The sequence below is a fragment of the Bombina bombina genome, chromosome 10 (assembly GCF_027579735.1).
Source record: "Bombina bombina isolate aBomBom1 chromosome 10, aBomBom1.pri, whole genome shotgun sequence".
Taxonomy (NCBI): domain Eukaryota; kingdom Metazoa; phylum Chordata; class Amphibia; order Anura; family Bombinatoridae; genus Bombina; species Bombina bombina.
Genome location: NC_069508.1, coordinates 181,432,216 through 181,455,794, shown reverse-complemented (window position 1 = coordinate 181,455,794; position 23,579 = coordinate 181,432,216). Strand labels below are relative to the sequence as shown.

The following is a 23,579-nucleotide window of genomic DNA, read 5'->3' as shown; positions in this document are numbered from 1 at the left end:
ACTTACCTGATAAATTAATTTCTTTCATAGTGGCAAGAGTCCATGAGACCCACCCTATATTTTTGGGGTTATGATTTTTTGTATAAAGCACATTATTTTTTCCAGTTCCTCTTTTTGTATGCTTTTTACTCCTTTTTTTACACCTCACTACTTGGCTATATGTTAAACTAAGGTGTGAGTGAGGTGGGAGGTGTATTTATAGGCATTTTGAGATTTGGGACTCTTTGCCCCCTCTTGGTAGGAATGTATATCCCATACGTCACTAGCAATAAGATTGGACGTTTGGGGCCTGGAGAGGCGGCTCATAACAGGCGGCGTTACCCCCCTCGGGAAACCGAGGTAAACTGCCTGACTCAGGCACTACGGTACTAACATTATAATATAAAATAGCAGAACTCAGTAACAAACGCAGAAGGGGAAAGCTGCTGAACTAAGCGGGATAAACGCAATTTACTATTACGTTGCTGCATGTCCAAGATGGCGCCCGAACAAACAGAAGGCCCTCTGGATCGCATTGATCGCTATCTGGAACGACTTGAAGATTGCCTACAGAACCTCCTAAATAGAGCACCCTGGGACTACTTTGTAAACCTACACTCTCTACATCGTAAGAGGGCAGCCGCCGTGGACCTGGCTCGGGTCTCTGAAGGTGGGGAGGAGGCAGTCATGAGCGCTCCCGCCGAACCTCTCTGCCGGAGGGAACCACTGCAAGGAAAAATCCTTCTAGCTGATCAGAGGTACTCAGGCTGCGAGGAGACATCTCAGAGGAGTAAAGATATTCTTGCAACTGCTATTTTTCAGGACGGCGATCGTGCCTCACCGAATCAACAGAAAACCAACGAAAGCACAAGTCAGCACGCACCTGGTATGGATCCATATGCGATCACATCGTTACATATGCAGCTTTCTGTGGACTCTGGGATCTTGCCGACTTCTAAGAACTCTACAGGTACTGTGCCCCGGCGGGGGCTTGGGGGGGGGGGCCTGCTTTGGTGCATACACCAGCACTGCCCACGCCTGGCTTGCCAGAACACCCTGGGCCGGTCCCGGTGTTCCCTATATGCCTTATGTGAACAATACTATGAACCCAGGGAACAGAGTCTACAATAAACTCTTAGGAACTAAGGTTGTAGCGCCCCTTAGCCCAGAAATACAGCAGCATTACAACTACCTGCCCCGGCTCCAACAAATCCTCTTTTTTTATACATATGAAGGGGGGCTTCGGATCTCTGGGCAGCCCCACTCACAACTTAATGTTTCCATCTTTTCTATAATTGGAGAGGGCTAATATATAGCATATCTACTAAGCAATACAATACAATGTTAGTGGGTAAAGTTTCCATTCCGGTTACTCTTGTTTTTGTCAGTTCAGAGTGTGTTAACTTGTTTTCCTTTGCTCACAGGTTCATCTCAACGTTGTTAGTAGATAGCAGTAATTAAGCTAACAAGTATATGTGCTAACCAACATATTCAGCATTAAAACTAATGTAAACTTAAAAGTATATGGGTATACCTATATCTACAGCATTCTTAGAACTGAATGGCAAAACTAATGCCTAATTCTAACTGGCAAAAAAAACAAAACAAAAAACGGGCAAACCAACCATTCAGTGTAATGCCACAATGATATGGGTCCTACAATGTATGGAAACCTATAACAGATAGATGTACATGTTTTATATAGTATAATGACCACGGGAGTTCTGTATCCTGGGTGGGATTCGCTGTCGTGGCCTGCGGCCGGGGCCATGGCGGGGAATCGTGTCCTGGCGGCTAATCCAGTGGTCCATACTTGTCCCAATTATAAGACTATAGGATTAATATTATGATATAGACCATACAAGTTTAAATTGCCTAGAGTAAGCCTCTGTGATATGATCAGGATACCCCTATAGGTTACGACAGATATACCAATCTCTCCCTTAATACATTATTTATGCTAATCATAAGTAGCTTGTGTTGTTGCCTTTTAAATAACTGTTTTGAGCTTTATAAAAATGCCTGGGTCAGGCAGGTGTATCGAGATTACCAGAATGTTAGCAAAATTAACAGTGATATTTATTTAGATACACCTTTTTTGTTTTTCTCAATGTTTATTTTTTCTTATGTTTAAATCACAACCCCTGTGAACTTTGAATTAGATTGTTACATAGGTCCAAAAGTGGCCTTACACATTGACAGAAGGGGAAGAAAAAATGAGGACTATTATTATTATTTATCTTTGTCCATAAATGTATTGAGCTTTCAAGGTATCTCTTTGTGTTAATTATGCTTGTAGACCTCAATAAAAACATTAAAATAAAAAAAAAATCCTAACACTACAAAACAATTAAAAAAACCTAACATTACCAAAAATAACAAACACTAAAATTACGAAAGATAACAAAAGACTAACATTAGCGAAAATAACACACTAAAATTGCAAAGAATTTAAAAAACACTAAGATTATAAAAAGAATGAACGAAATTATCCAAAATAATAAAAATTAAACCTAATCTAATAGCCCTATAAAAACAAAAAAGCCCCCCCCCCCAAAATAAAAGCACCCCCTAATCTATCAATAAACTACCAATAGCCCTTAAAAGGGACTTTTGTAGATAATTTCCCTAAGTTAAACAGCTCTTTTACCTTCAAAAATTACAAATTCTCCCCTAAAAGTAAACCCCCCACCCAACCAACCTTCCAAAATAAAAGTCTTAAAAAAAACCTAAGCTACCCATTGCCCCTAAAGGTACATTTGTATGGGCATTGCCCTTAAAGGGCATTCAGATCTTTTATGCCCATTAAAATAAAAAAATCCCTAATCTTAAAAAAAAAAACACCCAAAAATTATAAAATAAAGCTAAATCTAATCCCCAAATAGGTACTCAACGTTCCTGAAGTTCGGCAGAGAAGGTCTTCTTCCAGGCGGTGAAGGTCTTCTTCCAGGTGGTGAAATCTTCATCCAGCGAGGGGACCTCTTCTATCTTCATCCAGGGCAAAGACAATGCAGAGCGGAGGTGACCGCGGAATAGGACCGGCAACCGCGGAGCCATCCAGCATGGAGGATCCTCTTCATGTGATCGTCGCCCCACACTGAGGATTGACTGCAAGGTGCCTCTTTTATATTGGGGTACTGTTGCATTCCTATTGGCTCAAATCAGCCAATAGGATGAGAGTTGCTTGAATCCTATTGGCTGATTTGAACAGTACCTATTTGGGGGGTTAGACTTAGGTTTTTTTTTTTGTTATTTTGGGTTGTGTTTTTTTTTTCTAGATTAGAGATTTTTTATTTTATTGGGCACTTAAGGGCTGAATGCCCTTTTAAGGGCAATGCCCATACAAATGCCCCTTTAGGGGCAATGGGTAGCTTAGGTTTTTTTTTAGACTTAGTTTTTTTTTTTTTTATAACTTTATTTATATATAGCGAGGACAAAATGATCCACTACATACGTGGCTGAATAACAAGGAAGAATGCAATGACATACGTAAGATTCACAGAATCCATCATAATAACAGATAAGATTAAAATAGAAAGTAGGATGATCACCAATTCATCCTGCAAAGGCAAGGATTCAGATTGTCCACACAATTTTCTTTTTTCCTTTTTAACAATAAAGAAACAAAACAGAACAAAAACAATGATTATACAGATATCTATAGCACTTACCCGGGGCGCCTCCGACTCACCCTCCACAGACCCAACGACAGGAATTAGAATTTACAATTGCCTGAGCTCCCAATAGAAACCTAGTCATTATGTGGGCACCATTTACCTCTGAGGTTCTCATTCAGGATGTAAAGGCTGTTTCTAAATGGGTATATGACACTATCCCTAACTCTGGGCAGTAGAAATAAAAGATAAGCCTCCCATTTGTGGAGAAATCCTTTAATTCTTTTTTCTGGGTCTCCCTTTATGTCTGCTTGCTCAATCAGCATCTGGGCGTGTATCTTGCTAAGTAGTTGCTTGAAGGGAAGAGTTCCCCGCTAGAATGATTATCCTGGCAAGCATGAGGACTGTGGTTATAAAGATGTCAAACTTATAAATTCTATATTTGGGTATCAGGAATATCACGTGTTGTGCCATGAGCTTCACCTGTTGATTCGTCACCCTTGCCAACCAGTAAAAGATTCTATTCCAGAATATTTTCAGCTTGGGACAGTCCCATAGTAAATGAGTCCAGTCAGGGGATGGATATCTACATTTATTAAAAATGTTTTCTGCCCCGGAACCCACCTGGAACGGAGACCCAGCGTAATATAGGATTGATGCATAAACTTCATGTGTGCCTCCCTCAGATTTGCAGAAATTGTACTAGCATGTACCTTCCTAAGACTAATTTTAAGGAGATCAGAGTCTACCAACAGGTCTCTATGATTCGACCATTTCATTAGAATTCCCTGCAAGGCAAAGTCCTCATAATGTTTAAGCAGCAGATCATAGGTATGAGAGATCGTATAAGAACCCTGCCTGGCCGGAAAAAACAATTTATCTATGTTAGAGGGTTCAGTAGTTAACAGTTTGTCTGAAATCAGCTTATAAAGGTAGTGTCTACACTAAAAATATGCAAACCTATGTGTCCCGGGGAGACCATACAAATTTTGTAGCTCGTTAAAAGGCATGATATCTAGGGTGAGTGGGTTAAAGAGTTGATGAAGCCTCGTGAGGTGTTGATGGTGCCATGCAACAAACACTTCTGTCGTGTAGCCTGGGAGGAACTGTAGGTTACATTGAATCTGTAAATATTTAGTCACTGAGTTTTGCGTCCCCCATAGCTTACAAATCTTGGACCATGCCCTCAAGGGATCCCTAAATAATATGTGAGATTGTATATACGGGGGAAGAGAGTTAAGAGCCGCATGGGGCAAAAATGCCAGGTGTATTGGCTTAGTAAGGCTGGCCTCCAGCTTAGGGATAGTGAAATGTTCATTCCCCACAAGCCAGTCTAAGGTAATTTTAGACAAGGCAGACCAATTGTACCACATGATGTTTGGAAGGCGAAATCCACCCCCACCCGAAGGCATAAATAAGTAAGTTTTGCCTAGCCTGTGTTTTTTACCTTGCCATACGAAATGACCAAGAGAAGCTTGAAGTGACTCAGCCTCTTTACGCATCAGGAGGAGGGGCAGCATTTGCAGCGGGTAGATGAGCTTAGGAAGAGCGACTATTTTAAAAAGCTGGATTCTACTTGGGAGGGAAAGGGGAAGCCTCGTCCAGCTGGACCACAACTGTTTGATATTTGCAATAATGCCTGGGAGATTGAGATGGTATAGCTTAGTAGGATCAATGTGTAAGTGGATCCCTAGGTATTTAAAGAGCACCTCTGGGACCTTTAGTCCTGTATCTGACAATGTGGTGTTATGAGAATTTTGCAACCAGGTGACTTCAGACTTATCGACATTAATCCTATAACTCGAAAAGGACCCAAAATTTTTGATAATGTCTAGGAGAGGTTGGAGGTTGGTGTGAGGGTCACCCACAAACAGTAGCAAGTCATCTGCATATAATGATAGGTGATATTTGTGTCCAAGAATATCAAGGCCTTTACAATATTGCCTAATATAGGAGGCTAGGGGCTCTATGGCTAGGTCAAATAGCAGGGGGGAAAGGGGACAGCCCTGCCTAGTACCCCTCTGTAATATGAAGGAGGGTGAGAGCCCTCCATTAACCATAAGGGATGCCATAGGGGCCTGGTATAGTCTCCGGAGGAAGTGGGCAAAGCTCCCTGTAATTCCAAACTGTTCTAAAGAAGTGTGCAGGTGGTCTCACTCTATCCTGTCGAATGCCTTTTCCGCGTCAAGCGCTAAAAGACAGGCATCTTGTAATTTGGAAGGGGCTTGTGAGTGTGCATTATACCAGTAATGTGATGTGATAGCTAATGTCTTCCTAATATTGACCACTGAGGATCTACCCTTGACAAAGCCTGTCTGGTCTATGTGTACAACAGAAGGCAGAACCCCTGCCAGACGATCAGCCAAAATCTTAGTTAGTAGCTTATAATCTCCGTTAAGTAGGGAGATTGGTCGGTATGATGATGTCTGGGTATGGTCCCTATCTGGTTTGGAAATCAGACAGATGTTCGCCTCTGAGAAGTGCCTATCCATTCACGCCATACCTTCTAGGTATGCCGAAAATAGGGAGGCTAAAGTGGGTGCTAGTTCCTCGCTCAAGAGCTTAAAATATTCAGAAGGTAGCCCATCCGGGCCCGGAGCTTTCCCCGGTTTACTATTCTGTATGGCCTTAATGACTTCCTGTAGATGTATAGGGGCATTAAGGGTCGACTTTTGCTCCTCAGAAATGGCAGGGAGCTGCATCGAGCCCCAGAACTTTTGCTTCGTCTCTCGGTCCACTGTCTGACTAGTATATCATTTCGTGTAGTATTGCACAAATTCTGTCATGATTTCTTTGTTGTCTGAGGTCAATTTGGACTGAGAGTTGATAGTGGCTATATGGGATTTGGGCCGGTAAGAGTGAACCAATCTAGCTAACAATTTGCCAGACTTGTTACCCTGGCGAAAGTATCTACCTTGCCTATGTATATTAAACTTAATATTTTGTTGGGCTAGAAATGTGTCTCTGGACTATTTAAGCTCATAATACTTTCTTTTTAATGCGGGGGTAGGGTCAGAGAGGTAATCATTATATGCAGCAGTGAGTTGCAGAAGAAATTCACTGTCTATCTTCCGGTTGTTTCTATTGTAGTGAGCCGTGAAGGCCGTAATGTGGCCCCTCATTACCGCCTTAGAGGCGTGCCAGAACAAGTCAGGGGTACCTTTATGCAGGTCATTGTCAGACGCATAATGTGACCAAGAGGACTTTAAATGGTTACGGAAGTTTATGTTACTATAAAGGTAGGAGGGGAATCTCCAAGATTTCTCAGGGGTACTCATGGGTGTGGGTTGTAGCAATAGAGTGATCGGGGCATGCTCCGAGACTGTGATCTGTCCTATGGTAATGGTATGAACCTGAGGTGTCAGTGCAGAAGTTGTCAGGAAATAGTCGATCCTCGACATAGTATGATGTGTTTTTGATAAGCAAGTAAAATCTCTCCCATCTGGGTTCTGTGCCCTCCAGACAATGAGACTCCTTAAATGAGTTGATTAAGGTCACCTCTCTATTATGTGAAACATGTTTTCGCAAGAGGCCTGCCACTGCAGGGTCCCTAAACCTGTCCAAGGGGAGAGCCTGGGCCAAATTAAAGATCTTGACAAAGGCCTAAAGCCGATACGCGTGGATGTACTGATTTCCCAAACACCTGCGAGATTGTTTGCAAACCAGGGAGAGGCTGATTGAGAGCCTCGTATGAACTGCTACTGAGCTCCCAGAACCGCACCATCAAGCCAAGATCAACAGCTTGAACTAACCAAGCAAGAAGGGAGGCTGATTGGTTGAACGGTAGGAGCGGGATTTTTAAAAATAGTGCGTGCACTGAGTCTCTACACAATTCATATAGTAGAAGGAATTTTTCTTACGGCTAAAGTAGAAAGCTGCTGACTACACTTTACCTTTCATCGAGGAGCAAGGTCCAATTGTTAAGGAGATAACCCGGTGGTTATTTAACATTGGGATCCGACTGTGTTCCATTAAGGGATTACCTGGCGTGTAGGTGAGAACTGTTAATCTAAAACCTATCTACACTGTTTTGATTCACCTCTAACCTGCTATAAAGTTACAAAACTAAAGTTACAAAACTAAGTTACAAGCACACTAGAAGAAAAAAAGTCAAGTCATTTGTAATATATGTTGCAACATTACCATCTTTTATCTGGAACGGGATTAACTGAAACATTTTAGCACTCACGCTGCAAAGCTATTTAAAGGGATATCAAAGCTATTCAAAGGGACATTAAGAGATGCTGCTATATTAACTCTCTTATAATTTTTGTTTCTGTCCTACCGTTTATTTTTCAATGCTGTTTTATTCTTATGAACTAATGTATCTTTGTTTGTGTATTTAGCTCTGTATGAAATAGTGAAATAGTCATAGCTAATATTTATGAAATTGCTTTTTAGACCTCTTATGAATTTAATATATGTTTAATTGATGGCATTTTAGTTTACTAGCACCGGTGCAATTATAGCTATATGTATTTGATTGTTTATTGATTTTATGTATTAATATTAAATTAATTTTATTATCAAAATCTCTTTTTGTAATTTGCATTAATTATTTGAGCATAGAAGGTTTAGTGATACTGTAAGTTATTACCTTACATTTAGACTTTAGGGGCTTTTTAACAAATAATTTTTGGCATTTGATCGTAATTGACTTACAGCATTGGTATTGTATTAATTATTTATACTATTTATTTTATTTGCTACACAGTTAGCCTTCAGTGGCACCACCCACAACCCCTTTTTCTAAGGGTCCCTAAACCTGTCCAAGGGGAGAGCCTGGGCCAAATTAAAGTCCCCCCCATGACTAGCGGTGCGTTATAGGTTAGTAGCTTTGCCAATAAGGCTGACCAGAAGCTGGAGTTAACCTTGTTCGGGCAATAGATGTTACAAATAGTGTAAGTGAACGTATTAATTTGTAAAAGGGCTATAATTTATCTGCCTCTCTGGTCTATGTCAATCTGCGAGAACGATATTGGAAGTCCCTTCCTCACTAATATGGCCACCCCCCTCTTCCTACCCTCTGATGGAGAATATAAAGCCTGACCCACCCAACGTATTTTTAACTTCTCATGCTCTTCTGCTGTCTAACTGGTCTCCTGGAGCAGGGCTATGTCTGCATGTAAAGAGTTCAGGTGTTGTATAATTGTACCTCTCTTTGCAGGCGAAGTGATACCTCCCACATTCCAAGATATTATTCAAACAGGTAATGCCATAGGATGGATGTAAAGGTGTTATGTAGGGGTCTACTATGTAGAGGCATGTTATACATGTTAGGAGTCTGTGCCTTGCAGCCCTCAGGTATAAGGTAGGTAATATGTAATAAACCCATGCAGGTAAAGAAAGACCCCCAGGACACATCTGGTACATGATGAAACTCACTGCGATATACCGCTAAGTATAAAAGCTGGCCGTATGTCGTGGAAAGGTGGTCTGCAGAGGGCAAAGCCAAAGGCCCCCGAGGTTTCCTATGGTGGTAGCTGGAAGAGAAACAAGAGTAAAAAAAATGCAAACAATACAATGATACCCACAGCATATCTATTTTAGCATGAGGCAATAACTGTGCAATGTGAAAGTCATAAAACCTGAGACAGAAAAATCTTTGGCAATTTGAATATATAAGGCAGATAGGGTGGTCCTTAAGCATAGGAGGGGCCGGGGAGGGGGGGGGAAAGCCAGCCAAGACATATGAGTGGTGTTCTAAGCGGAGGAGCATTAGCTCCCCCCATAAGCCTTGCTGGGAAAGATAACTGTTCATTAAAGGGCCGTAGGTCCCCAGCCACTTCTATAAGGTGAAATAATATAGAATCATTTAGAAATATTAGAGATGTCACATAACACCCAGGGGACTGACCCAAAAGGGGGCAAAAACTCCAGAGAATTATAACCTGCAATAACAAATCTGTGGGAATACAAAAACAGGGTATGTCAAATAGCATATCTAATAACCAGAGAGGAGAGACCTCGCTCAGGTAATAAAGGGCTATGTGGCCCAAACAGCAAGGGGGAGAGACCATTATAAACCTAGTAACCAGGGAAGAGCGCAACAGGCAACTCAGCTGCAATAGATTTATCCAGGTGACATTCAGGGAGCTATGTCGGCAGCCCTGGTGCGGGGAACCTTTTTCAATATAGGACATTGAGTTATGGGTTTGATCACCCTTGCCTGTAATAATAAGGGGGGGGGTATGAAAAACAAGAGCACCTGAAAGAGAAAAAAAAACATACATCTTGTAGTAAAACATGAGCTAAATTTTAAAGATACAAACTCCTATCAGTGAACATATCAGCCTTTGTCCTGTCTCCGTTCAGATGATAAGTAGGCCTGCACTGCAGCAGGGGAGTGGAAGATCTTGGGACCAGAAGAGGTCTGCAGCTTAAGCTTGGCTGGATACAAGAGGGCGAACTGACGACCCTTTTCATGAAAAAGAGAGCAAAGTGGTGCAAAGTCCTTGCGTCGTCTGGTAACCTCTACAGAGAAGTCCTGAAAGAGTAGGAGACTGTGCTCCTCATATTTAATTTCCTTTGCAGTTCGATAAGCCCTCAATATGGCCACCTTGTCCTGATAATTCAGACATCTGAAGATCACTTGGCGAGGTCTCTCTTTGTAGTTTCCTAAGTGTCTGTCGGGACAAATGCGGTGAGCTCTCTCTATGTCGAGGGGCTGGTAATCCTGAGACATTCCGAGAAGTAAGGGGAGGGTAGAGGCTGTGAAGTCTAGCAGGTCCTTATCTTTGACTGTTTCTGGCACACCTATGATGCGTAGGTTATTTCGCCTGCTGTGATTTTCTAGGTCCTCCACCTTATCTTGCAAGTACTGGTTTTGCTTTAATAGATTTTCTTCAGAGACACTTCGGATTCCTGTTGTCTATCTTCGACTCCAGAGATTCTCTGCTCAGCAGCTGTTAAGCGAGTGGAAAAGGCCCGTACTTCGCTAGTTAGCGTGTCTACTCCTGCTTGTGGATTATCCATTTTAGGCAAAAAGAAAGCTTTCAGCTCCTGCAGCAAAGTAGCGTGGTCACCTGAGGAGCTCCCCTCACCCTCCTGCTGGGAGCTATGGGTAATGCTTTCCGCTTCCTGTTTCAGCCTCTTTTCCTGTGTCTTTGATCTGCAGCTCATGTTGTCAGTCCCAGACTTGGATATTCTGTGGAAATAATTGTCAACTTTCATAGAATATAATGCAAAGGGGCTATGTAGATATTGTATGCCTTGTCAGACCTAAGGGGTTTGAGCAAGTACTCCCCTCAATCTCAGTCCTATGAGAGATGGAGCATAGGGTGCGCTCAGAACAAATTCCAGATGAACTTGAGTATGAACTGTTTTTTCTCTCTATCTGCTATAGGCAAACTTGATGTACAGTGTAAGCCACAAGATGGCGTTATTCACCAATTCATAGTGTAGAAAGTTATGGCAAGCAGGCAAAAAGACACGTGTGCACACTGCAGATTTCCAAAAAGACAGTAGAAAGTGTGTGCAAGCATAAGACTGAGTTGATTTATAGATTTATGGAATAAAACTTGTTCCCAAACATAAAGTCCAGTGAGGTGTCAAAGATGAGTAGTTAATGCCCGTTACAGAGTGTCAAAAAGCATGTCCCTTTAATCTGTTTGCTTGGCTAGTATGTATAAAACACAAATGCAATGTAGACAATGAGTGGATCTGCAGTGCCCTTCGCACTACTATATTACTCACTCACTGTCTTCCTCCAGGTGCTGTTCTTCCCTGGGTGTATAGCAGAAGAATAGCCCCACGTGCAGAGTGAGCGGTTCTGGATTGCTCCGCGGAAATAGGGGACTTGGTAGCTGTTTATGATTTTAATGTAGCTGGTCTGTGGTGAGGGCCGGAGCTCAGGCCCTGAGAAGGAATGCCGGAGCCGCTTCCAAGATGGCGCCTATTCGCGCCTTCACTGTCTGCCTCCTGGGGGCCAGGAAGAGGTGTCGGGTCCTGCGTGGTGTAAATTCAGCCAAGTGTTGCCGGGAGCACTACTAACCCCAAGCCTGGCAAGATTGAAGGTCACGGGGGAGGCAAAGCAGCAGCAATAGCCTGTATTATGTACAGAAGGTAGCGGAGCTCTGCACCGCTGCTGCTTCCCCTGCCCACCGGAAGTCAGACTTAGGTTTTTTATTTTGGAGGGTTGGTTGGGTGGAAGGGTTTACTTTTAGGGGGAAATTTGTAATTTTGTAATTTTCTTTCATGTAAGTGGCAAGAGCTAGTGACATATGGGATATACATTCCTACCAGGAGGGGGCAAAGTTTCCCAAACCCCAAAATGCCTATAAATACACCTCCTACCTCACTCATACCTTAGTTTTACAAACTTTGCCTTCGTTGGAGGATGGTGAAGCAATTAGTGCTTGATTTTCTTCTGTGAAAGGCGCTTCTAAGCATTTTGAAGCCCAATTCCTCTCAAAGTACAGTGTTTGTCTGAGGGATGTGAAGGGAGTTTTGCCTGATGATGCCATGTTTTCACCTATGGGAAATCTATCCTAAGGCTCTCTGTAATTCGGTCATGAGGATTCATCTGCCACCTCCCTTTACAGATCAACATTATACTTCTCTACCATTACCTCTGCTGATATGTTTCAGTACTGGTTTGGCTGTCTGCTATATGTGGATGGGTGTCTTCAGGTAAGTATATATTATTTTTTAAGACACTCTCAGCTATGTTTGGCACTTTATATTTTAAAGTTTTAATATATAGTGCATGTATTTGAGATGAATCAGGTCTTTGTTTATTTCCATTTGCAGTCTAACAGTTTCAGCATGGAAATTATATTTTTTGGGAGTAATTTAGTAATTTTTTTCTTACCTGGGGTTCCAGCTAGTTGTAATTTCGGACTTGTTTTTTCAAATTTTCACCGGCAAATTAGGCTCGCGATGGCGCGAAATGCTTCTATTTATTGCGTAATTATTGGCATGAATATTTTTGGCGCGGAGGTTACGTTTGTTGCGACGTGAGTCATGTCATTTCTTGCGTCTTTGGTGACGCAATTTATTTTGGCGCAATGTTGCGCTTGTTATGACGCGAGTCGTGTCATTTCTTGTTAACTTTGGCGCCAAAAGTTTTTTCTCTGCATTTGCGTCATCTTTGTTTGTGTCATTATTGGCGCCAAAAAATTGTTATATTAAGTCTCTCCCTCTTTTGCTCTCTGCTCTCATTTGTTTACAGAGGGCTATGATGTTTGCCTTTTGATTTTATTTTCATTTAGGCATTTTAGCATAAGCATCTTTTTCCATTCCTGAAACTGCTATTTTGAGGAAATTTGATATTTTGTTTAAATGTTATTTTTTTATTACATTTTGCAAGATGTCTCAAACTGATTCTGCCTCTGGTGTTACTGTAGAAACTATGCTGCCTGTACACAATTTCTACCAAAAAAGCTAAGTGTGTATATTGTTTATTTAGCTGATTTTATTTCTTCAGCTCAAATATGTGGCACTTGTTATGTTTTATTATTCATGCTGATAATGTTTCTATAGTACAAATACATCTACTGTTAAACCTTAACAGTCTAATGTACATGATATTACTATTGATATAAAGGATTATATTGCAAATGACATAGAGAGGGCTATGACTGCTATTCTGCCTTCAAATTAACGTAAACAATCTCTCCTAACTTCTCATAAACCTATGAAGTTTGTATTGATCGACAGCATACTGTAGTATTTCTGCTGATGTGGTTTTCTCTGATTCAGAGGATCCTATTTCAGAGACTGATTTTGATAAATCAACCTGTCTATTGAATGTATTCATTCTTTATTAAGGAAGTATTGTTTACTTTGAGTATTGAGGAATCTAGTCCTCTGGATAACAAGAATAGCAAATGTTTGACAGGAAGCGGGTAATATGGGCCACATATGGTGGTCGTGTGAGAATATAAAAACTTTCTGGGAAAAAATAATCGAAGAAATAAACATTGCAGTGTCCTGTAATATTTCTTATGACCCATTGGTCTGCCTTTTCAATAAGCTGAGAGGCGTACAGTGTGTTATTAGAAGGAATGTTATACACATCATGCTGAATTCAGCAAAACAGCTCGTAGCCTCTTTGTGGAGATCGGATACGGTTCCCACAGTTGATTCATGGAAAGAAAAAGTTAGGGGAGCCCTGATGCTAGAGAGATACTTTTATCTTAAGACAAATAGATTGGCAATGTTTCAAGATATGATGTTCTACTGGGAATCTTATGCAGGTATTTAATTAAAAAAAAAAATAGCGAGGTAGCTACCCATGAATATTTCTTAAATCATAAATAAGAATCATAGATTGAAGCTAACAAACAGGTTAACAGGATGTTTTATCTTCACCTGTAAACGAACAGAAATGATTTAAAGTCTGCAAGTTGTTGTTTTGGTTAGTGATGTTAATGATGATTTATTTTATGTTTAGCAAAATATTCTTGATCAATACATTGACATGCATCAAGGGAAGTGCATATGTAAAGAAGAACTTTTCAGAATATCTAATATTGGGTTTGTCAATAACTAAACAAGTTATCGCAGATATAGTTGTAAGAGAATACAGAATAGAGTAATAGAAATGACTTTTGTTCATTTGTACTATTGTAACCCATTGATGTCTGCATATTGTATTTCTTGAAAATTTCAATAAAGAAATAATAAATAAAATAAAAAAAAAGAATAGCAAATGTTTGAATTCTGTTTTTTTAAGTTTCTGAGGTAACTCTTAAAGTTTTTCTTATTCCAGATGCTATCTATCATATGTTTAGTAAGGAATCTAAACTTAGTGCTTCTTTTTACCTTTCTTCTTACTTCTTCTAGGTTTAAAAAGCTATATCCTTTACCTATGACTAATTTAGTGTTTTGGGGTAAAAGTCCCTAAGGTGGGGCTATTTCTTCTCTTGCCGAACGTACTTCTATCCTATGGAAGATATTTCTTCTTTTAAGGATCCTTTAGATAGGAAGTTTGTTTCCTATCTTAGAGAAGCATATGTACATATTGGCTATATTTTTTAACCTGCCATTTCTATGGCTAATGTTGCTGCTGTTTCAACTTTTTGGTTGGACAGTTTAGTTATCAGATCTTGATTTGTCTAAGCATTGTTCTTTTACATCAACATGCTAATCATTTCATATATGATGATATATTTTATGTAATTTTAATTGATATTAAATGTTTGTTTTTAGCCATTTTTACTAGAAAAGTGTTAAGTGTTATAAATCTCTGATATGGTGTTTATATTTAGATTACTATTTTACGGCTAGATTACGATTTTTGAGCGCTATAGGAAAATTACCGAACGCCCACATCTACACACGCTGTGAGGAGTCAGATCCACAAACACTCTAGCCGGCTTGTGAGTGTTCAGTGGTAATCTGAGTGATTCTGGCGTTTTAAGTTTTTTATGTGATTTTGCTAAGAGACTCTTGGACACATTAACATTTAAAGAGACTCTGGGACATTGCAAACACGGTTTTGACTGTGACACTTTGACTGGAGACCACGGACCTTTGGGAATAATATACAGCTTGACGGAGAGCCGCAGTCCGTATATATGGTGACTGAAGGGGAAATCCATTACACCGGAGGGGGTTCGTGGTGAACCTGACTATTGGTCCATTTGCTTCTGTGCCTTATACATAGCTCATTTGTTTGAGGGTGAAAAGTGTGAGTGTGTTTCTTGTAATTATTTTTCATTAAAGTTTAAATTATACTACACTCAGATCAGTCCCTTGCGCTCCTGTCCTCTTTTCTTCTGAACGCAAGAAAAGTGGCGTTATTTAATCCTCTATAGCGCATCCATTACAAGTTTTTCAAAACCCGGCTTGTGCGTGCGATATGGGGTTTTTAAGCTCCATACCGCACACAAAACAAGCGGTGTTTTGACGTGCTCGTGCACGCTTCCCCCATAGACATCAATGGGGAGAGCGGGTTAGGAAAAAACCTAACACCTGTGATCGCGGAAAGAAAAGCTTCGTAACGCAGCCCTATTGAAGTCTATGGGGAAAAGAAAAGTTATGTTTAAACATAACACCCTAACATAAACCCTACATCTTAACACCCCTAATCTGTCGCCCTCGTCATCGCCGACACATAAAGTTATTAACCCCTAATCTGCTGCTCCCGATATGGCCGCCACCTAAATAAAGTTATCAACCCCTAATCTGCCGCTCCCGATATGGCCGCCACTATACTAAAGTTATTAACTCCTATTCCGCCGCACCCCAACATCGCCCACACTATATTAAAGTTATTAACCCCTATTTCGCCGCTCCCCGACATCGCCGCAACTAAATAAAGTTATTAACCCCTAAACCTCTGGCCTCCTACATCACTACCAATAAATAAACCTATTAACCCCTAAACCACCAGCCCCCCACATCGCAACAACCTAAATTAAACTATTAACCCCTACACCTAACCCTAAACCTAACCCTAACACATACTAATTTTAACATAATTAAAATAGATCTAGATTAAATTTACAATTATTAACTAAATAATATCTATTTAAAACTAAATACATACTTACCTGTGAAATAAAACCTAAGCTAGCTACAATATAACTAATAGTTATTTTGTATCTAGCTTATGTTTTATTTTTATTCCACAGGTAAGTTTGTATTTATTTTAACTAGGTAGACTAGTTAGTAAATAGTTATTAACTATTTACTAACTACCTAGTTAAAATAAATACAAACTTACTTGTGAAATAAAACCTAAGCTGCCTTACAATAAAACCTAACATTACAAAAAATAAAAACCACTAAAATCACAAAAAATAAAAAACTACCATTACAAAAAATAAAAAACCTACCATTACAAAACAAAAAAACAAACGAAATTATCCAAAAAAAATTAAAATTATTCCTATTTGAATGCCCTTTAAAATAAAAAAAACAGCTTAATCTAGAATAAACTACCAAGGGCCCTTAAAATGGCCTTTTGTAGGGCATTGCCCTAAGTTAAACAGCTCTTTTGCTACAAAAAAACAAACACCCTCTAACAGTATACAAACCCCCACCCCCCAAACTACCAAGGGCCCTCAAAAGCGCCTTTTGTAGGGCATTGCCCTAAGTTAAACAGCTCTTTTGCTTCCAAAAAAAACAAACACCCCCTAAAAAAATACATTGCACAAAATAACAAACAAATTATCAAAAATAATAAAAAAATATTCCTATTCTAATACCCATTAAACAAAACACTCCAAAATAAAAAACCTAATCTAGAATAAACTAAACGAAAATAAACTACCAATGGCCCTTTGTGATGTGGGGGGCTTTCGGTTTAGGGGTTAATAGGTTTATTTTAGTGGCGGCGGAATTAGGGGTTAATAACTTTAGTGGGGGCGATGTGGGCGGATGGCAGATAAGGGGTTAATAATATTTAAATAGTGTTTGCGATGCGAGAGGGCGGCGGCTTAGGGGTTAATAAGTTTATTATAGTGGTGACAATGTCAGGGAGCGGCGGAATAGGGGTTAATATTTTTTTAGAAGTTGCAGCGATATCAGGAGCGGCACATTAGGGGTTAATAAAGCTAATATAGTATTTGCAATGCGGGAGGTCCTCGGTTTAGGGGTTAATAGGTAGTTTATAGGTGTTTAGTGTACTTTGTGACAGTTCAGTTATGAGTTTTATGTTACAGGTTTGTAGCGTAAAACTCATAACTACCGCTTTTAGATGTCGGTATGGATCTTGTAGTTTTAGGCTGTAACGCTGTTTTTTTAGCCAGAACGCAAAACTCGTAATGGCAGCGCTATGGGAATCCCATGAAAAAACGTAATTTTTACGAGTGCGGTACTGACGTTGCATTACAGGCTAAAAGGCTTGCAGTACGCCTATACCGACAAGACTTGTAATGGCTGCGGTGCTGTTTTAACAGTGAAAATACCATATTTTCAACGTTAAAAGACGAACGCACAAACTTGCAATGTAGCTGAAATTTTTTTAGGATAGTAATTTTTTAGGTTTTCTATTGGATTTTATAATCTCCTCTATTACGTGGGGAAAGGGCGTCTTTTCTGCCCCAAGATAAGAAATCTAAGTGTAATTTTTAAGCTCCCAATTGCTTTTTCATTCCCCTAAGGCCTCTTCTGATTTGAGATTTTTTTCGAATCTGAATAATTCCAAGCTTTATAATAAAACTAATTTTTAGCCCCTTAGACTGCATGAAGGTGTGGCCTTTTAACCAGTTCTAGGGGGGGGGGCAGATTGAATTTATTTCAACACATTTGGACAGTTTCTGTTCAAATCAGTGGATTCAGAATATTGTTTTCTCAGAGGTATTAAATAGGTTTCAGAATTAAAACCTCCCATGGAAAGATTCTTTCCCATGTTATAACAAACCCTGTGAAAGCTCAGGTTTTTCAGGGGTGATGGTTCCAGTTCCTCTGCAGGAGGGTTTCTATTCAAATCTGTTCATTGTCCCAAAGAAAAAATTCATTCAGACCAATTCTGGATGTGAAATTTTTAAATCGTTTTGTAGAGTCCCAGCTTTCAAGATGGTGACTATAGGGACTATTCTGCCTTTCTGTTTAGCAAGGTTACTTTATGTCTACAATAAACTTACAGGGTGCTTTTTTTCACATTTCAATTCATTCAGACCACTATTGTTTTCTGAGATTCTCTTTTCTAGATAAGCATTACCAATTTGTTGCTCGTCCTTTTGGGCTAGCGGCAGCTCAGAGATTATTTTTCAAAGATTCTTGGTGCCCTTCTATCTGTAATCAGAGAGCAGGGTATTGCGGTGTTTCCTTATTTGGATGATATTTTGGTACTAACTTTAATCTTTTCCTTCAGCAGAATCTCACTTGAAACAACTAGTGTGGTTTCCTCAAGATATGGTTGGAGGATCAATTTCTTGATTCCTTAGACAAGGGTCACCTTTTTAGGTTTCCAGATAAATTTTAGTGTCTATGTGTCTCAGGGGGCCTCATTTGTTCATCCTACCAGGACTGTATTCTCTACAGATGTAAGTTTTTCAGGTGGGGGAGCTGTCTGAGAGTCTCTGACAGCACTAGAGGTTTGGAAACCTCAGGAGGCGAGGTTACCAATCAATATTTTAGAACTCTATGCTATTTTCAGGGCTCTTCAAGCGTGGCCTCTATTGAAGAGACAACTTTTACATTTTTTTGTTAAATAGACAATATCACAACAGTGGCATATGTCAATCATCAAGGAGGGACTCGCAGTCCTTCAGTTATGGAGGAAGTATCTCGGATACTTTCTTGGACGGAATCCAAATCTTGTCTAATGTCTGCGATTCATATCCCAGGTGTAGACAATTGGGAAGGGGATTATCACAGCCGTCAGACTTTATATCTGGGGGAGTGCTCTCCATCCAGATGTGTTTTTTTCCATCTTGTACAGATGTGAAGTTTTCCAGAAATAGATCTGATGGTCTCTCGTCTAAGCAAGAAGCTTTCCAGATACCTTTCCAGGTCCAAGGATCCTCAGGCGGAGATAGTGGATGCTCTAGCAGTTCTTTGGTTTTTACCAACCTGCTTACTTTTTTTCTGCCTCTGGTTCTTTGTTCAAGGGTGATCTTCAAGATCATAATGGAACAATTTGTATGTGTTTCTGATAGTTCCAGCTTGGTCTCTAAGGTTTTGGTATGCGGACCTTGTTAGGATGTCCAGTTGCCAGCCTTGGCCACTTCCTTTAAGGCCAGACCTTCTGTTTCAGGGGCCGTTTTTTTCTATCAGGATCATAAATTTCTAAATTTGAAGGCATGGAAATTAAACGTTTAAGTGTTTAGTCATAGATGTTTCTCTGACTCAGTTATTAGCACTATAATACAGGCTCGTACATCTGTTTCTAGGAGAATTTATTTTTGGGTTTGGAAAACCTATATTTCATGATGTTCAACTCATGATTATTCTTGGCATTCTTTTAGAATTCCTAGGATTTTACAGTTTCTTCAGGATGGTTTGGATTAACGTTTTGTCTGCAAATACTTTGAAAGGACACATTTCTGCTCTTTCTGTTTTATTTCATAGAAAGATTGCTAATCTTACTGATATTTACTGTTTTGTTCAGGCTTTGATTCATATTAAACCTGTTTTTAAATCTATTTCTCCTCCTTGGAGTCTCAATTTTGGTTTTGAAGATTTTTCAGGCTCCTCCTTTTGAGTCTATGTATTCTCTGGACATTAAATTACTTTCTTGGAAAGTGTTATTTCTTTTGGCTATCTCTTCTGCTTGAACACTTTCTGTATTGTCTGCTCTCTTTTGTGAGTCTCTTTATCTGATTTTCCATCAAGATAAAACAGTTTCATTTAAATTTTTACCTAAAGTTATGAATTCTAACAATATCAATAAGGAAATTGTTGTTCCTTCTTTGTGTCCTAATTTTAAGAATACTCTTGAAGGGTCTTTACATTCTTTGGATGTGATCTTTGAAATATTATGTTGAGACTACTTAAGATTTCAGAAAGACTGCAAGTCTATTTGTTATTTTTTGTCTCCAGGAAAAGTCAGAAAGCCTCTGTTAATTCTCTTGTTTTTTGGTTCAGACTTTTGATTCACAAAGCTTAGATAATTACAGTTCATTCTACTAGATCAGTTGCCATTGCTTGGGCTCTCAAGAATGAAGCTTCAAGTTGATCAAATTTGCAAAGCAGCAACTTGGTCTACTTTGCATACTTTTTCTCATTTTACCTTTTTTATGTGTTTGCTACTTTGGAAGTAGCCTTTGGTAGAAAGGTTTTTCAGGCAGTTGTCTCAGCTTGATTCTAATGCCTTTGATTTAAGTTTTTTTTACATTTTTAAGAAAACGTAATTATTGTTTGGGATTTAATTTCTCAGCGGAAATAGCTGTTTTTATTTTATCCCTTTTTTTAATTTTACCACATCTTGGGTATTATATCCCATATGTCACTAGTTCATGGACTCTTGCCACTTGCATGAAAGAAAAGATAATTTATGTAAGCACATACCTGATAAATTAATTTCTTTTATAGTGGCAAGAGTCCATGAGACCCACCCTATTTTTTGTGGTTATGATGTTTTTGTATAAAGCACATTATTTTTTTCCAGTTCCTCTTTTTGTATGCTTTTTACTACTTTTTATACACCTCACTTCTTGACTATCCGTTAAACTAAGGTATGAGTGAGGTGGAAGGTGTACTTATAGGCATTTGGGGTTTGGGAAACTTTGCCCCCTCCTGGTAGGAATGTATATCCCATATGTCACTATCTCATGGACTCTTGCCACTATGAAAGAAATTAATTTATCAGGTAAGTTCTTACATAAATTATGTTTTTATAGGTAAAAGAGCTGTGTAACATAGAGCAATGCCCTACAAAAAAACCCTTTTAAGGGCTATTGGTATTTTATTGATAGATTAGGGGGTGTTTTGATTTTGGGGGGCTTTTTTGTTTTTATAATTTCCTTTATTATTTTTTGTAATCTTAGTGTTTTTTTATTTTTCGTAATTTTAGTGTTTGTTAGTTTTGGTAATGTTAGATTTTTTTTTGTAGTGTTAGGATTTTTTAATTTTGAAACTTAGGTTTTTTATTTTTCATTTATTTATTTTTTAAATAGTAATGTTAGGTTAATTTATAGTTCAATCTTAGTTTTTTTTATTTCACAGGTACGTTTTTATTTATTTTAAGATAGTTATATTGTCATTTTAATTTAAATTTAGGGGGTTTTAGGTTTATGGCTTAATAGTTTAATTTACTGTTTTGCAATGTGGGGGGCTGGCAGTTTAGGGGTTAATAAATGTATTTATTAGTAGCAATGTGGGGGCCGGCAGTGTAGGGGTTAATAGATTTATTTAGTGTTGATGTGGGGGGGCGGCAGTTTAGAGTTTAATAGGTTTATTTAGTGTTGGCTATGTGGGCGGCTGTTTAGGGGTTAATAGGTTTATTAAATAAATAATATTTGCGATGCAGGTGGATGGCAGTTTAGGGGTTAATAGGTAGTTTATGGGTGTTAGTGTACTTTGTAACATTTTATTTATGAGTTTTGTGAAACATTTTTGTTTCGCAAAATCCATAACTACTGGTTTCAGATAGCGGAATGGATTGCGGCGGTATAGACTATAATGCTAGCGTTATAGCCGCACAACCTGTAATACAGGCGCAATGAAAATCCCGCACTCAAGTCATTTTTTGAGTGCGGAATAGAGAGTTGCGTAAAGGCTAAAATGCTAGCGGTATAGCTGTACCGCCGTGACTTGTAATACGGGAGACCTGCATACTCCGCACGCAATGGCCAATTTTTCAGCAGTATAGCCGTACAGCACAACTTGTAATTTTGCCGAATTTTTCTTAATTCTCTTGGTATCTTTATTTGAAAAAGCAGGAATGTAAACTTACGAGCCGGCCCATCTTCGGTTCAGCACCTGGGTAGCTACATTTAGATACAAGGTAATCACAGAGGTAAAAAGTAAAAAGTAAGTAAAAAGTAAAAAGTAATCACAGAGGTAAAAACCGTCTTGGTTATGCAAAAATGGGGAATGAGTAATAAAAGGGATTACCTATCTTTTTAGACAATAAGCATTGTGGGGTAGACTGTCCCTTTAAAATAAACAGACAATAGAATTTGGAAAAGGCTGAAGTGATGTTGTTTGTCAAGTTATAAATTTATAAGTTATTGCAAAAATTGACAGGACTAGATCACAAAGCAAATGACACAACATTAAAATATTACAGTAAACACAGGACTTATTTGGCAACCTAGAATCACAGAGTACACAGAGGGGAAAATGTTATTTTACGTTACAAACCACTTTTTCTACTACCTTTCAAAGTCACCTCCCACGTGCAGAACTTCATTCATATCAATGTCATTTTAACCCCAGCTACTTCCCAGCACTGCCTTGCAGTTGGAATAAACCATTGAGTTAACAGAGGGGTGTTTGTTTTTTTACATAATATATGACAAACAACACTATATCTCTGTAAATTAACATGACTCTATATTATGTACCTCAGTCTGCATTGTTTCTCAATATAATGAGATGTATGTTTGTATATGTGAGCGTGATGGGCATAACACCAGGCTGTCTCTCCCCCTACCCAGCTGTGAAATAGGTTTTCCCATTCTTACTCTAATGCTATTGAGTTGTAAAAGTTCTGTTTAATACTCTGTAGAGGAAGTAAAATTCACCTCCTTTCACAACCAGACGGATGGAAGTCCTGTCTGGCTGCTATGTCATTATATCCAGTTACAAACAGTGAAATGGAAGAGCTTTAGTGAATCAGCTTCACTGAATAACATAGGGACTTGTGATGCTGGAGATACCTTAGTGAAACGTCAGCTGGGTAATCCCTCCCCCCTATTCATTACAAAAAGTGGTATTAACAATAATTTGGTGAGGGGGGGGGGGTCTAACCTGTCATCAGCCCCCCTTTAACAACAAATTGCATAGTATATCTAACATAATAAATCATACCTAATCTAACAAAGGTATATTAGCCTGAATGATTTTTTTGTCTGATGTTTTTAAGTGGGGGGAACTAGCCTCTAGTTTAATACCTAATATCAACAAAATAACTAACTGATGATATCTGATCAAACTAATATCTATCAAATTATATAACTTTTTGTCTAATTTATGTTAAAGGGACAGTCTACACCAGAATCTTTTTTAAAAGATAGATAATCCCTTTATTACCCATTCCCCAGTTTTGCATAACTAACACAGTTATAATCATATACTTTTAACCTCTGTGATTATCTTGTATCTAAGCTTCTGCAAACTGCCCCTTTTTTCAGTTCTTTTGACAGACTTGCAGTCTAGCCAATTAGTGCCTGCTCCCAGATAACTTTACGAGCACAGTGTTATCTATATGAAATACGTGAACTAACACCCTCTAGTGGTGAAAAACTGTTAAAATGCAATCTGAAAGAGGTGGGCTTCAAGGTCTAAGAAATTAGCATATGAACCTCCTAGGTTAAGCTTTCAACTAAGAATACCAAGAGAACAAAGCAAAATTGGTGATAAAAGTAAATTGGAAAATTGTTTAAAATTAAATGCTCTATCTGAATCATGAAAGTTCATTTTGGC

The 23,579-nt window shown here is 39.0% G+C and overlaps 1 protein-coding gene across 5 annotated transcripts in view; it reads right to left on the bottom strand.

Annotated features, from left to right (window-relative positions):
- HPDL (4-hydroxyphenylpyruvate dioxygenase like) overlaps window positions 1-23,579 on the bottom strand; it is a 155,479-nt gene that overhangs the window by 43,194 nt on the left and 88,706 nt on the right. The window contains exon 1 of one of the 5 annotated variants that reach the window (XM_053693565.1): window positions 22,311-22,337. The exons of the other annotated variants lie outside the window; for them this stretch is intronic. The gene's annotated coding sequence lies outside the window, so the exon portion shown is untranslated. Of the gene's footprint in view, window positions 1-22,310; window positions 22,338-23,579 lie in introns of those variants that run through there. 5 annotated transcript variants of the gene reach the window in all.